Source organism: Bos taurus, chromosome 28 (genome assembly GCF_002263795.3).
Source record: "Bos taurus isolate L1 Dominette 01449 registration number 42190680 breed Hereford chromosome 28, ARS-UCD2.0, whole genome shotgun sequence".
NCBI classification, from domain to species: domain Eukaryota; kingdom Metazoa; phylum Chordata; class Mammalia; order Artiodactyla; family Bovidae; genus Bos; species Bos taurus.
In genome coordinates, this window is record NC_037355.1 from 45,188,142 (window position 1) to 45,203,907 (window position 15,766).

Consider the following 15,766-nt stretch of genomic DNA (forward strand, 5'->3'; position numbering starts at 1 on the left):
CCTATTTGACCTTGTATCTCACGTGCAAGACACTAGCGTGGGGAGCCGTTCCCTTCTCCGGGGATCTTCCTGACCCAGGGACTGAACCCGGGTCTCCTGCATTGCAGGCAGATTCTTTACCACCTGAGCCACCAGAGAAGCCCATTACATGGGCTATATCACTTCTATTTAATATTGTACTGGAGATTCTAGTCAAGGCAGTTAGACAAGTAAAAGAAATAAATGGCATTCATATTGGTAGGGATGAGACTATCTTTTATAAATAATATATATAATAATAAGAGATAGTAAAACTATCTCTATTTGTAGATGGCATGTGTATACAGAAAATCCTAAAGAATGCACTACAAAAAAAATCAGAACTAATAAGACATTGCAGCAAGTTTGCATCCTACAACATCAACACACAGAAATTGTGTATCTATACACTTGCAATGAACAACCAGAAACTTATACTTAAAATTACTTACATTGTTGTATTTTATTTCATTATTACATTATTATATTGTTGGTGTGAACAAAAAGAATAAAATACTTAGTAATGCATTTTTTAAAGATGCAAATTTATAATCTGAAGACTACAAACATTGCTGAAAGAGATTAAAGGAGACCTAAATGAGTGAACAGACATCCTAAGTTCAAGGGTTGCAAGATTTAATATTGTTAGGATGTAATACTACCAAAAATGATCTGTAGATTCAATTCAATCCCTCTCAAAATTCCAGTTGACTGTTTCACAGAAATTGACAAGCTTATTCTAAAATACCAAAATGCAAGAAACCCAGAATAGCCAAAACGTTCTTGAAAAAGAACAGAGTTGAAGGACTCACAATTCCCAATTTCAAAACTTACTACAAAATTATAGTAATCAAGACAGTATGGTACTAGCATAAAGATATACACAGAGGTCAAAGAGACAGAACTGAAAGCCAAGAAATAAACTTTTACTGTGATGGCCAGTCAATCAGTTTTTAGCAAGGGGCGCTAATACAATCCAACTGGGGGACAGTAATCTGTCCAAGAAACACGTACGGACGCAGGGGTGGTGGGGAAGGAGAGGTTGGGGCAAATGGAGAGAGCAGCGTGGAAACACACACATACCGTGTGTGAAACAGACAACCAGTGGGAATCTGTCGCTCAGAGAACTCAGAGCAGGGCTCTGTGACGGCCTAGAAGGGTGGGTGGGGTGGGCGGGGGAGGGCAGTTGTAGAGGAAGGGGCGTACGTTTGCCTATGTCTGGTTCCACTGAGGTATGGGAGAAACCAACACACTGTTGTAAAGCCATTATCCTTCAATTAAAAATAAATAGAGTAGTTTAAAAAAATAGTGCTTGACAACAGTATACTCAATGCAAAAGAATAACTTTGGACCCCTGCCTCACACTGTATGCAAAAATTAACTTACAGTGGAATAAACAGCCAAATATAAGACACAATCCTATAAAATCTTAGAAGAAAACATGGCTACAAATATTTGTGACCTTTTATCAGGCAATGGTTCATTAGATAAAGTACCGAAAGCACATGTAACAGAAGAAAAATAGGTAAATTGGACTCTAATAAAACTAAAAACAGGTGGTTTCATAGTGTTACTAGAAAGTGAAAATGCAATCCACAGAAAGGAAGAAAATATTTGCAAACCACATATCTGATAGGTGATTTTTATCTAGAATATATAAAGAACTCTTAAAAGTGAATAATGAAAAGATAAGCCAATTGTAAAGTAAGCAAAGGATCTGAATAAACATTTCTCTAAGGTAGATCTCGAAATGGTCAATAATCTTATGAAAGCATGTGAAACATGATTAACTATCAGGAAAATGCAAGTCAAAATCGCAGTGAGATAGCACTTTACATTTGTTAGGATAGCTGTAGCCAAAAAGTCAGAGAAGAGTAAAAGTCAGAGGAGGATGTGAAGAGTTTGAAACTTTCATAGGTTGCTGGTGGGAATGAATGTAAAATGTTACAACCACTCTGCACAACAGTCTGGCAGTTCCTCAGATGGTTAACACAGTTACTATCTGACTGGGAAATTTCATCCCGAAGAGTAGACCCAAAAGAGAAAAAAGCATATGTCCACAGAAGAACTTGAATGTTCACAGCAGCGTTATTCATAATAGCCAGAAAGTAGAATCAACCAGACATCCATCAGTTTATAAATGAACATATAATATATGTTATATCCTTACAATGGAACATGACTTGACAATAAAAAGTAATAAAGTATTGATACATGCTATAATATGAATGATTTTTAAAAGCATGACAAGTGGGAAAGCCAGTCACAAAATACCTCATATTATATAATTCCATTTAAGTGAAATTTCCAGAACTCTCACACACACACACAAAAGTCAATAAGTGGAGGGAAGAAGGAAGGCAATGGAAAGTGACTGTTGATAGGTGTGGTATCTCTTATTGTGGTAAAGAAAACGTTCTGAATTTGATTGTGGTGCTAAGTGCATAATTCTGTGAATCCACTAAAACCCCTTGAACTGTACACTTTAAATGGGTGAATTTTCTGATGTGCAAGCTATAGCTGAATAAGACTGATACATATTTTTTCAATTGATTAAAAAAAAGTGCCTTAATACAACTGTGCTTTGGGGACTATATTTACAATTAAAGGATATGCTAACTCTCATTTAGCAAAAATAATGCCATACATCTATTTTTTCCCATCAGATTCACTGAATTCAGTTCAAGATTCACTGCTTCAGAACAACTGTTCTCAAACTCTAGCATACATGAAGGGTTTCTTATAATGCAGATTTCTGGGCCCCATACCCAGAATTTCTAATTCAGTATGTCTAGGATGGAACACAGTAATCTGTATTTCCAGCGAATTCTAGGTGGTCCTGATGCTGCTGGTTAAAGATCCACACTTCAAAAACCAATCCACTAAAGGAAAGGTGAAGAGGAGAAATGTTTAACCTTCATTTACTATGGAAAGCTTTTCAACAGAGACCATCCCATTTTGAAATACTGGCTTTGTCTGGCTTTCATCTCTCAAGAACCACCCCCTCCACCACTTTTTTTTTTTTTTTCCTGTGAGTCTATTTTATTTAAAGGATCATGAACACAGATTGCCAGAATGGATGAAATTAGCCAATCAGCCTTTCTGTGAAGTCAGTGAAAACTAACAACCTCCCTTAAACATTGAGAAGTATACTGGTACTATGAAATTTCCATAGTTTAGTTCACACAGTTAGATATGAACTTTCATATTCATCCAAGACTTAAAGGATTTTTAGGCTGCATTTATCCTTCTTTGATCAAGGAAAATACACACACACACACGCACACACACATACACACACATGCACAAACACACAACTTGTCATTGCAAATGACTTCTGCCAAAGAGCTTCTCTCATCAATTACACTGGTGCAGCCTGCTGTCTGGATCTCCCTGCTGCTGCTAAGTCACTTCAGTCGTGTCCGACTGTGTGCAACCCCAGAGACGGCAGCCCACCAGGCTCCCCCGTCCCTGGGATTCTCCAGGCAAGAACACTGGAGTGGGTTGCCATTTCCTCCAATGCATGAAAGTGAAAAGTGAAAGTGAAGTTGCTCAGTCGTGTCCGACTCTTAGCGACCCCATGGACTGCAGCCCACCAGGCTCCTCTGTCCATGGGATTCTCCAGGCAAGAGTACTGGAGTGGGGTGCCATTGCCTTCTCCGCTGGATATCCCTAGCCTCTTCATAATTCCCCACCCCAATCTACACACACTAAAGCAGGAGTGATATGATAAAGGAGGTGGCAGAGAGGGTTTGCATCATCCAACCCCACATGATAAAACACAACGAACACCATCGGACACTTCTCTTTGCCCTGTTTTGGATCTGCTCTCATCTCCAGAGCCCTTAACCATCTCCCCCAGTGGAGTCAATATTTCTTTTTCTCTCTTGGTCCTTCATTTCCCTTCTGGTTTTGTCTCTGTAGGAACATCAGATTCCTTTCTCTCTCATTTATTAGGCAGTTTTTTTTTTTTTCTTCCTTATGGAAACTAGGCACCAGCCCAAGACCCAGGTCCTAGAAACTTGTTTTTATCCCCTCAATAGCCTTATAAAACAAATTTCCCAAAAAGGCCAAGTCCCTGCTGAGTAACGAATTCTTGTAATAAGCTCTAAGAAGAGAAAACATTTCTTCACTTTATGACATATGAGTCTCAGAAGAGACATTTGTTTTCAGGTTCTAGTTTTACTTTAGTCCTCAATGTTCTATCAGAAGTGAAAGCCCAGTACAGCAAATTCCACAGGAGTGTGGAGTTTCTTATAAGCATTGTTTCCTCTAATAGACGTGTGGGGTTCCCTGTGGTCTGTCTTCCCTCTACTCACTAAGAAGAACACATTGCACTCTGTGGGTTGTGCAGAGTCCCAGGCTAGTTTCTCCTTTCCCAGCTTCTCCAGTGGAACATCCGTGGGAGCAGTCAGTCCTACCCTTTTAACTGAGATGAATGAATTGCAGGCTTGCACAACTTCAGCCAACTTCCATACTCAACAATTTGAAAGGTTTCACCCTAAAGTTACTCAATACCAGTAGGTTGAGGGTACAAAGCACCTGTATCTCAAGTGAATTCAGCAGGTAGGCGCAGGAAAACCATGGTGGGCCTGGAAAGAGCTCTGGCAGCGGAAATTCCCTGTGCCTTGCTGCCCGTCTTGCAGGCCTTGTCCTATGACACTCTGCCCTGTTTAAATGGCTTCCCTGCTGCATTCTCAAGTGTGACTCTGACCCCCTGCTCCCACCCCAATCCCTGCGGCTTCAGCTCAGAAAGCTGGGCATGTGTCTTCAGTCTTTTCTGATTTCTTCTATTAACTCCCTGGTTCTTCATCCCATGTAGGACTAATGTCCTGTTCCACTCTTACTGGACTAAATGGCTGGGATGAGGCATTGACTGGGAGGTTTTTCTATTCCCAGATGTTAACAGATGGTGTAAGCATTACAGTGGAGAACAAGGGTATTCAAGGCAGTCCTGGTCCTTGACTTGAGACCACCCCTGTCATCCACTTGTCACCTATTTGTGTGCTACAATTACCAAATAATTATTACTGTTATTAGCTTACACAATTGTGTTTTATATAAATTGAAAATAAGAAAAACTAAAGCCTCTATCCTACCCTGGTTTATTCCCTCTGCCGCACTCCTCTTTATGTAGATCAGTTTCCTCCCTGTATCAGATTTCCTTTTATCTGAAGAATGAACATTGTTTACAGGACAGATCTGCCAGTGATGAATTTCTCAGATTTTTGTTTTTCTGAGAAAATTTTTATTTCTCCTTCTCTTTTGGAGCATGATTTTTCAGGATATGGATGGTAGGAGACAGCTTTTTCACTAGCGGAGTGTCAGTTAACAGACTGTCTAGGGAAAAAGATCAAACTGTTCCACGCTGTAACGGATTAGAGTTGGGGAAATAGTAGAAATTCATGTTCAGATTAATACAAATATAGATCATGATGCATAAGCATATGTGCAACATATATACACACACATATGTACATGCATAACATATATGGGTCAGTATATACACATATATTTCCTTCCTCTATTCCCTCAGAGGACCTGGAAGCAAGGGCATTTGAAATATGTCAATGAGGTCGTCCTAAGGAGTATAAACAAATATATTTCATTACTTCTAAAAACTATATACGTATATAACACAAACTTGCCTAAATGTACCTTGTTTCTGCTATTTTCAATTAAATATTTTTTGAAACACTTTTCGTTATTCAACATAGTTTTATAATTTTAGAGGTTAGACAAAACTTCATTGCACTGAAGTACCATAATTCATTAACCTCTCATGTTGGGTATTTAGGTTATTTCCAGTTTCCCTTGGATTGAAGTGCAAATGTGTGAAGCATTGGGTCTGTGGCATTGTGCACCATATAAAACTGGCAACAAAACGAAGTCCAAGGTTTCAGATTAAAAATGAAAGCACGTATTAATATCACTCAGAGGTGAAGTTTCCATGCATGGCTCTTTGTTAGACCCCAAAGCTCAAGTCCCACAGCAAAGAGCTAGTGTATAACGATTTTTTTCATCTACTTCTTTATCACCTATATATTCAATTTATCTAAATTTTTACTCCACGTATACTGTGTTCTATGCACTCTTCTGGGTTCCAGTGATACGGTAGAATACCTCCTCTGACCTTGTGGGACATAATATAGTGAGGGATATAGACAGCCCAGCAGGAAAACACGAATACATGAGAGAGAGCACATGTGGAAGGGGACTTCAGCCATATTTAAGCTACTTACTATGTATTTACTCTGAGAAACTTATTTAACCTCTCTGTAATTTGGTTTCCTCATCTGTAAAATAGAGAATAGTTAACGCGTAAAATACTTTAAAAAGTCCTTGGTGGATGTTGAGGACTCAACACATTTTAGCTATTATTGCTGTTTGTATTAATTGTTCATTGCTACATAACAAATTAGCCCAAAGTTTAACAGATAAAATCCACAAGCATTTATTGTCTCGCATAGATTCTGATCAGGGATCTAGAAGCAGTTTAGCTGGGTGGTTCTGACTGAGGGTCAACTCATGACGCTGCAGTTATTCAGCAGCTTGCCTGGAGCTGGAGGAGATCTTTCAAGATGTTCCCACACAGGGTTCTTGGCAGGAGGCCTCAGTTCCACATCGTGTGGATTTCTCTACAGGGCTGCTTGAGAGTCCTAACACTATGACAGCTTTCCCTGGAGCAAGCGATCCCAGAGAGAGGAAAAGGACGCAGTGCTTTTCATGACCTAGTCTTAGAAGTCCTACAAGCCACCAACTCCACCCAAATCTGTTTCTCAAAGGTGAGTCGTCAAGCCTGCTTTCACTGAAGGAGAATAGATATAGAGTCCACTTTTTGAACAGGGTCAAAGTGTTTGTGGAAACACCGCTCAGATGCAGAAGGACTACTTGGTGCCAGACAGGCGGAAAGGGTCCTCTCCCTCGACTCTGGTGATGCTCTCAGTACGATGGTGTGGTGGGCTCAGCCACTCCATGATGTTCACTTACCGAGACGGGCTTTGTAAACCTTTCACTGTTGCTGCAAATCCAGGGCTTCTTCTTCATCATCTACACGTAGCAACTCTTTTGGTCTGATTTTATGTTACATCAAAACAATGGCTCTTTCAAATCCAAGCAAGCTTCAATTTCTTCCAATACATATCTCTTAAATCTCTTAAGTCAAGACACGTCTGTAATGTCCTAACAGATGTAGAGCCGGTAAAAATCCGCAGCAGCGGACAAAAGGCAGCTTCCAAATACGCTGGGACAGGTCAGGCTACACCCAGAGAACACCTAGTTCTCTCCATGGCTGCCTGCAGGTTTCCCCCAGCCTTTGGTCTGTTAATAGACTTATTCTCTTCAATCTTATCAATCTTCTCTTGAGAAGATGTTGACCAGTATTACTGGATTACTCCTTATTGCCAAATTCAGACTCAAGTTGAAGAAAATAGGGAAAACCACTAGACCACTCAGGTATGATCTAAATCAAATCCCTACGATTATACAGTGGAAGTGACAAATAGATTCAAGGGCCTAGATCTGATAGACAGAGTGTCTGAAGAACTACGGATAGAGGTTCGTGACATTCTACAGGAGGCAGGGATCAAGACCATCCCCATAGAAAAGAAATGCAAAAAAGCAAAATGGCTGTCTGAGGAGACCGTACAAATACCTGTGAAAAGAAGAGAAGCGAAAGGCAAAGGAGAAAAGGAAAGATATGCCCATTTGAATGCAGAGTTCCAAAGAATAGCAAGGAGAAATAAAGCTTTCCTCAGTGATCAATGCAAAGAAATAGAGAAAAACAATAGAATGGGAAAGACTAGAGATCTCTTCAAGAAAATCAGAGATACCAAGGGAACTTTTCATGCAAAGAAGGGCTCAATAAAGGACAGAAATGGTATGGACCTAACAGAAGCAGAAGATATTAAGAAGAGGTGGTAAGAATACACAGAAGAACTATAAAAAAGGATCTTCACAAGCCAGATAATCACAATGGTGTGATCACTCACCTAGAGCCAGACATCCTGGAATGTGAAGCCAAGTGGGCCTTAGGAAGTATCACTATGAAAAAAAGCTAGTGGAGATGATGAAATTCCAGTTGAGCTGTTTCAAATCCTGAAAGATGATGCTGTGAAAGTGCTTCACTCAATATGCCAGCAAATTTGGAAAACTCAGCAGTGGCCACAGGACTGGAAAAGGTCAGTTTTCATTCCAATCCCAAAGAAAGGCAATGCCAAAGAATGCTCAAACTATCGCACAGTTTCACTCATCTCACACGCTAGCAAAGTAATGCTCAAAATTGTCCAAGACAGGTTTCAACAGTACATGAACCATGAACTTCCAGATGTTCAAGCTGGTTTTAGAAAAGGCAGAGGAACCAGAGATCAAATTGCCAATATCCATTGGATTATCGAGACAGCAAGAGAGTTCCAGAAAAATATCTACTTCTGCTTCACTACCTATGCCAAATCTTTGACTGTGTGGATCACAGCATACTGTGGAAAATTCTTCAAGAGATGGGAATACCAGACCACCTGACCTGCCTCTTGAGTAATCTGTATGCAGGTCAGGAAGCAACAGTTAGAACTGAGCATGGAACAACTGACTGGTTCCAAATAGGAAAGGAGAATGTCAAGGCTGTGTAATGTCACCCTGCTTATTTAACTTATATGCAGAGTACATCATGGGAAATGCTGGGCTGGAAGAAGCACAAGCTGGAATCAAGACTGCCGGGAGAAATATCAATAACCTCAGATATGCAGATGACACCACCCTTATGGTAGAAAGCGAAGAACTAAAGAGCTTCTTGATGAAAGTGAAAGAGGAGAGTGAAAAAGTTGGCTTAAAACTCAACATTCAGAAAAGAAAGATCATGGAATCTGGTCCCATCACTTCTTGGCAAATAGATGGGGAAACAGTGGAAACAGTGAGAGACTTTATTTTCTTGGGTTCCAAATACTGTGAATAATGACTGCAGCCATGAAATTAAAAGATGCTTGCTCCTTGAAAGAAAAGTTATGACAACCTAGATAGCATATTAAAAACCAGAAACATTTCTTTGCCAAAAAAGGTCCATCTAGTCAAAGCTATGGTTTTTCCAGTAGTCATGTATGGATGTGATAGTTGGACTATAAATAAAGCTGAGCACTGAAGAACTGATGCTCTTGAACTGTGATATTGGAGAAGACTCAAGGGACTCTTGAGAGTCCCTTGGACTGCAAGGAGACCCAACCAGTCCATCCTAAAGGAAAACAGTCCTGACTTTTCATTGGAAGGACTAATGTTTAAGTGAAACTTCAATATTTTGACCACCTGATGTGAAGAACTGACTCATCTGAAAAGACCCTGATGCTGGGAAAGATGAAGGCGGGAGGAGAAGGGGACAACAGAGGATGAGATGGTTGGATGGCATCACTGACTTAATGGACATGAGTTTGTGTAAACTCTGGGAGTTTGCAATGGACAGGGAGGCTTGGCATGCTGCAGTCCATGGGGTCACAAAGAGTCAGACATGACTGAGCGACTGAACTGAACTGAACTGGATTCATGTATTTACAAGGCGCCACATCCTTAGTATAAATTGTCTTCAATTTTTACTTAAATTTTGAAAAACAAATATCAGTCCTAATTGTAAATAAGAAGCCCAAGTCCCAGAAAGTCAAAGTACTTGCAGAAAATCACACGATGATAGCGCTAAAGTTCAAAGCTGAGCTGGCTGGGCCTCACATCCAGCCCTTTTTATGCATGCTGCCATTCCTTGGGGTTTTACTTCAGAACCACATGACTACCAAACCCTGCAATCAATCATATCATCCCCAGATATGCCAGTTCATTGGTCAAACATTTTCCAGAAGCTTCTTCCTCTCCCAGGTATGACAATGAGATGTTACCCATACTCGAGGTTGCCAGGTAAAGCACAGAATGTCTAGTTAAATGGTATTTTAGAGAAACAGCAAATAATCTTTTAGTGTAAATCTGTCTTGTGCCATATTTCTAGATCCTGAAACATACTTAAGCTAAAAATAAATTTGTTGTTTCTCTGAAATGCAAATTTAACTGGGCCTGAAGTGATAAGGGACGGAAATGCTTACAATTCTCTTTCACCATGCCAGATGTGGAAGTCCAAATAGAGTCTAAGGTTTCTGATTTCTCCACAAAGTCAGAATGGGATTTTCACCTGGGTTTCAGACGCTTTCAGTTCTGCTACAGGGAAGAACAGAGCAGAATCTGGGAGAAGCTGAAGTGTCTGATAACGCCGAGATAAAGTGCCCTTGATTGCTCCACCTCTAGTAAATGCAAGACAGGTGTTTCCCCTCTGTTCAGTCAGAGGTGAGTTTGAATGTGGAGATCAGATTCTGTGAGGGTTGCTTGTAGCAAAGGTGTCGCCATGAACCCATTCATGTTCGTTCATCTCCCATGTGCCTTTAAAGGGCCCCACAGCCATTTAGTTAAGTAATGATCTTGGGTGCGAGCCACAGCTGGGAAAACTCTCCAGAACCCCAAATAAGGCAGGAATTAAAATTCATTCTTCGTGTGAAACACAGCTGGCCAGAACAGCTGGACACCAGTGCTGTCCTGCCCTGTGCTTGCCCAAGTCCTGGCTGATTGAGCATTGTCCCAGCACGCAGCCATGGCTGGAGCAGAGGATGTACTGCCTCCAGGTGGCTCTGCACTCTCAGGGCATTTGCGTGTCCTCAGGAGTGAAGCCCACCAAAAATCCCTTGGGATAAAGTGCCAAAATCTTGGAGTGTGCCCCGCCCCCTGTGCGACTCTCCCTGCCTCCAGTGTCCCCATTGTCTCCTACTCAGAGTCACATTGGTCAATCAGCTCCCCAGATGAAGACACTGCAGGATGAGGGATGTTAGCATAGGAGGGGAAGGGTGGTGACCATCTGTTCAAGGGCAGAAAATATGGATTCACTGAAAGAAAAGGGACACATTCCAACATAGCTGAAAGGAAGAAAAAAGACAAGCAAGACAGGTTGTTAATGTTTGGTAGAGATTGAAAGCCATAAATAAACGAGGAGGGGGCACCAGTTTCTGTAGATGGGTGCTCAGAAGCCTGTGTGCCCATGTTGAGAGGAAAACACTTAGATGTGTTGAGCTGCAGGATGCTCACACATTTTAACTCACACGGCAACTCTTAGTTTTTATTAATGTAGTTAAATTGGCTTTCTTTTTTTTTTCCTTTTTTTAAAAATTTTATTTTATTTTTAAACTTTACATAATTGTATTAGTTTTGCCAAATATCAAAATGAATCCACCACAGGTATACATGTGTTCCCCATCCTGAACCCTCCTCCCTCCTCCCTCCCATACCATCCCTCTGGGTCATCCCAGTGCACCAGCCCCAAGCATCCAGTATCGTGCATCGAACCTGGACTGGCATCTCATTTCATACATGATATTTTACATGTTTCAATGCCATTCACCCAAATCTTCCCACCCTCTCCCTCTCCCACAGAGTCCATAAGATTGTTCTATACATCAGTGTCTCTTTTGCTATCTTGTACACAGGGTTATTGTTACCATCTTTCTAAATTCCATATATATGCGTTAGTATACTGTATTGGTGTTTTTCCTTTTGGCTTACTTCACTCTGTATAATAGGCTCCAGTTTCATCCACCTCATTAGAACTGATTCAAATGTATTCTTTTTAATGGCTGAGTAATACTCCATTGTGTATATGTACCACAGCTTTCTTATCCATTCATCTGCTGATGGACATCTAGGTTGTTTCCATGTCCTGGCTATTATAAACAGTGCTGCGATGAACATTGGGGTACACGTGTCTCTTTCCCTTCTGGTTTCCTCAGTGTGTATGCCCAGCAGTGGGATTGCTGGATCATAAGGCAGTTCTATTTCCAGTTTTTTAACGAATCTCCACACTGTTCTCCATAGTGGCTGTACTAGTTTGCATTCCCACCAACAGTGTAAGAGGGTTCCCTTTTCTCCACACCCTCTCCAGCATTTATTATTTGTAGACTTTTGGATCGCAGCCATTCTGACTGGTGTGAAATGGTACCTCATAGTGGTTTTGATTTGCATTTCTCTGATAATGAGTGATATTGAGCATCTTTTCATGTGTTTGTTAGCCATCTGTATGTCTTCTTTGGAGAAATGTCTATTTAGTTCTTTGGCCCATTTTTTGATTGGGGCATTTATTTTTCTGGAGTTGAGCTGTAGGAGTTGCTTGTATATTTTTGAGATTAGTTGTTTGTCAGTTGCTTCATTTGCTATTATTTTCTCCCATTCTGAAGGCTGTCTTTTCACCTTGTTGATAGTTTCCTTTGATGTTCAGAAGCTTTTAAGGTTAATTAGGTCCCATTTGTTTATTTTTGCTTTTATTTCCAATATTCTGGGAGGTGGGTCATAGAGGATCCTGCTGTGATGTATGTCAGAGAGTGTTTTGCCTATGTTCTCCTCTAGGAGTTTTATAGTCTCTGGTCTTATGTTTAGATCCTTAATCCATTTTGAGTTTATTTTTGTGTCAGGTGTTAGAAAGTGTTCTAGTTTCATTCTTTTACAAGTGGTTGACCAGATTTCCCAACACCACTTGTTAAAGAGATTGTCTTTAATCCATTGTATATTCTTGCCTCCTTTGTCAAAAATAAGATGTCCATAGGTGCGTGGATTTATCTCTGGGCTTTCTATTTTGTTGCATTGATCTGTATTTCTGTCTTTGTGCCAGTACCATACTGTGTTGATAACTGTGGCTTTGTAGTAGAGAATTGGCTCTTTCTTGAGCCTCAGTTGCTGGTGAGTGAGGAAAGCAATTATCTATGTATTCAAACTACTTTAGTCTGATCTTTTACTCAGAAGAGTCTTTATAGGGTGGAGGGAAAGGCTGAGTCTCTTAAATACCCTCACACCTCTTCATTCCCTGAAATGACATTTGGGGTAGGAGGGGAAGCATATGTGGAGGAGAGGAACCTTAATGAAAACAGCTTTGATCCCTGTTGCCAACACCCGTATTCTCACGTCAGGCTTCTTTGCATTTTGTTCAGAAGAACTCTCATGATTTGGTTTTCAGTTTGTTGGCTGGTGGAGAACTGGTAGACAGCTTTCCGTTCTGTGATAGAGGGCAGAGGAGGAATTTAAACTGAGTGTGCTGGAGAAAGCGGTCGCTGAGGCAGTCAGGGTGCTGAGCGCTGAGGGGGCTCCCTCCCTGGCTGCAGCCTCTTCTGTAACCACACCTTGGTTTTTGGCTCCCTTTTTCCTTCACAGGCTTAGATGCTGCCATTGCCTTCCCGTTGCCTCAAATTTTCTGCAATCCCACATTAGATGATGACCCTCCCTAACCAAACCCATGCATCCCCTTCATTTTAAAGAATTTGTTCTCTTTGGGTTTCATTGGTTACGTGGAGAAGAAAAGGCAAAAAAAATTCCTGCCTTTGATTTTTCACTGTGATTTACTAAAAGCTTTGAAAGTCATAAAATATCCCTGGCAGTGATATGCAGGCTCCATCCCACAGATGTATCTGTGTAATACTCTTAATTGTTGAGCCTGCTTCAATTTTGATTTCTGCTTTAAGCCAAGAATTTGATATAAAGTTGTTTTAGTTTTAAGTTTCTAAATGGTCAGGATTACTTTGTTTTTTATTTGTTTTGTTTTCTGGGGTTTTGTTTTTGGAGATGAATGAGGGTAATGGGAGTGTGTATTTAAAAGAGTTTTTTTCTAAAGATACATAATTGTATAGAATCAATGGATACGGATTGTGCTCTGCTTTGAGGATTTACTGCCCTGCCTATCGACTGATGGAGGTATCCTCAGTGTCCTGATCATAGTCTGCTTGTGAGTGTTCCTGGGAATCTGTAAAAACAATGTGTGCTGGGCTGTATATTTTATGTGTAAAGTCTTTCAAGGGTCTCCCTCTGAGGATTCTGCTTTGGCGGTCATATTTAGAAATTCTATCTCCTCGTCAGGATTATATAAAGCCTCATCTATATTGTTTGGGGACATAATGTTTTCAGGTTTTATATTTAAAACTATAGTCAACCTGAATTAACTCTGGCAGGACATAGGGATCTACACCAGTTTTTGTTCCTTCCGAGAGATTATCCGGTCAGTCTTGGTTTAAATAACCAAGCCATGTTTCACCTCTCACTCAACATCATGCTAAACTCCATCGATGTGCTTGTGTTTACCTCTGAACCGTACAATGCTTTTACATGTCAGTAAAATTCTTCCCCTTGAATCATCTTATAGAACAATTTATCTAGTTAAATTCATGTTTTTCTTTTTTGCTAGGTTTTAAAAAGTGGGGTCATGTGGTGTATTTGATTGCAATTGTTCTAAATATGGAAAAGTTAGGGGGAATAAACATCTTTCCATAATACCTTCCCATTGAAGCATTAAATATCAAATCTGTAGTCACTAATGCATGTACATAAAACTGCCCTTGAGTATCTCTGAAACAAACATGTTCTATAAGAACATTATCAATGAGGTAATATTGTATGATGTGGTAAAAGAGGAATGTGCCTTGACTGACTTCTCTTTAAATTTTACCTAAGCCATTTTTAGATAAACTGTAACTATACTTCCAGAAACGATCATAAATGTAGCGACCCCCAACAGTTCACTGAACCTGGTGTCTAATTTCAATCTGAAAGAATGAATTAAGATCTGTTTTTCTAACCTCCACATCAGCCACCTGCCAACATTTAATTGGATCCTATCTCACACTTGTGCTCCGGGGGTCAACTCTGTAGTTACCTGAATGTATACTTTCGCAACTGATTTATCTTGGAAGTTTCATTAGAAATGGCACTGCTTAAAATTAATCATTTTCTGGGTAAATTATTGGAAAGTTTTATGGTCACGGTGGGTGATTGTAAATACTTGGGCCATTTTCAGAATCACCGAGGCTGCATTTTATGGCTCAGAACTGGAGGCCCTGGTCCTGAGTGTCCTGTGTTTCAAGCATATCAGGACTGTTTTCTTAGCCTTGTGCAAATGTGTTTCTTTTCTACCTAAGTGTGAAGACTGAATGGCTTTCTTTTCAGAAACAAGTCTTTTCAGACATTATAGTTTTTCTCAAGATAACTCAGTCTGCTGTTTGTGTTTTGGAACATTTGCATCTGATCATCTTTGGGACACACTGATTTCTCTCTACATCTTTTTTTTTTTTTTTACAATAACCCTCACTTGTTCCTCAATATTTGTCCAGAACACTGTTGTGAAACATGTTCCCTGAGCGACAGCATCTTCTATGACATCTTTGTGCAAATTAGACAAAGAAGACTCTCTGGATGGACAGAGCTCTATAAAAGTGTGGCTGGAGAGAAAACTACCTTTTAAAAAAGTTGTAGTAAAATGCGTGGTGTAACATTTGTCATCATAAACCATTATAAGAGTACAGCTGGACTTGCTGGTGGTCCAGTGGTTAAGAATCCTTCTGCCAGAACACTGTTTGACATAAATCACAGCAAGATCCTCTATGACCCACCTCCTAGAGTAATGGAAATAAAAACAAAAATAAACAAATGGGATCTAATAAAATAAAAGCTTTTGCACAATGATGGAAACTATAAGCAAGGCGAAATAACAACCCTTAGAGTGGGAGAGAAGCATAGCAAATGAAACAACTGACAAGGGGTTAATCCTCAAAATATACAAGCAGCTCATTCAGCTCAGTACTAGAAAAACACACAACTCAATCAAAAAGTGGGAAGAAAACATAAATAGACATTTCTCCAAAGAAGATACACTGTTGGCTAATAAACACATGAAAAGATGCTCAACATCACCCATTATTAGAGA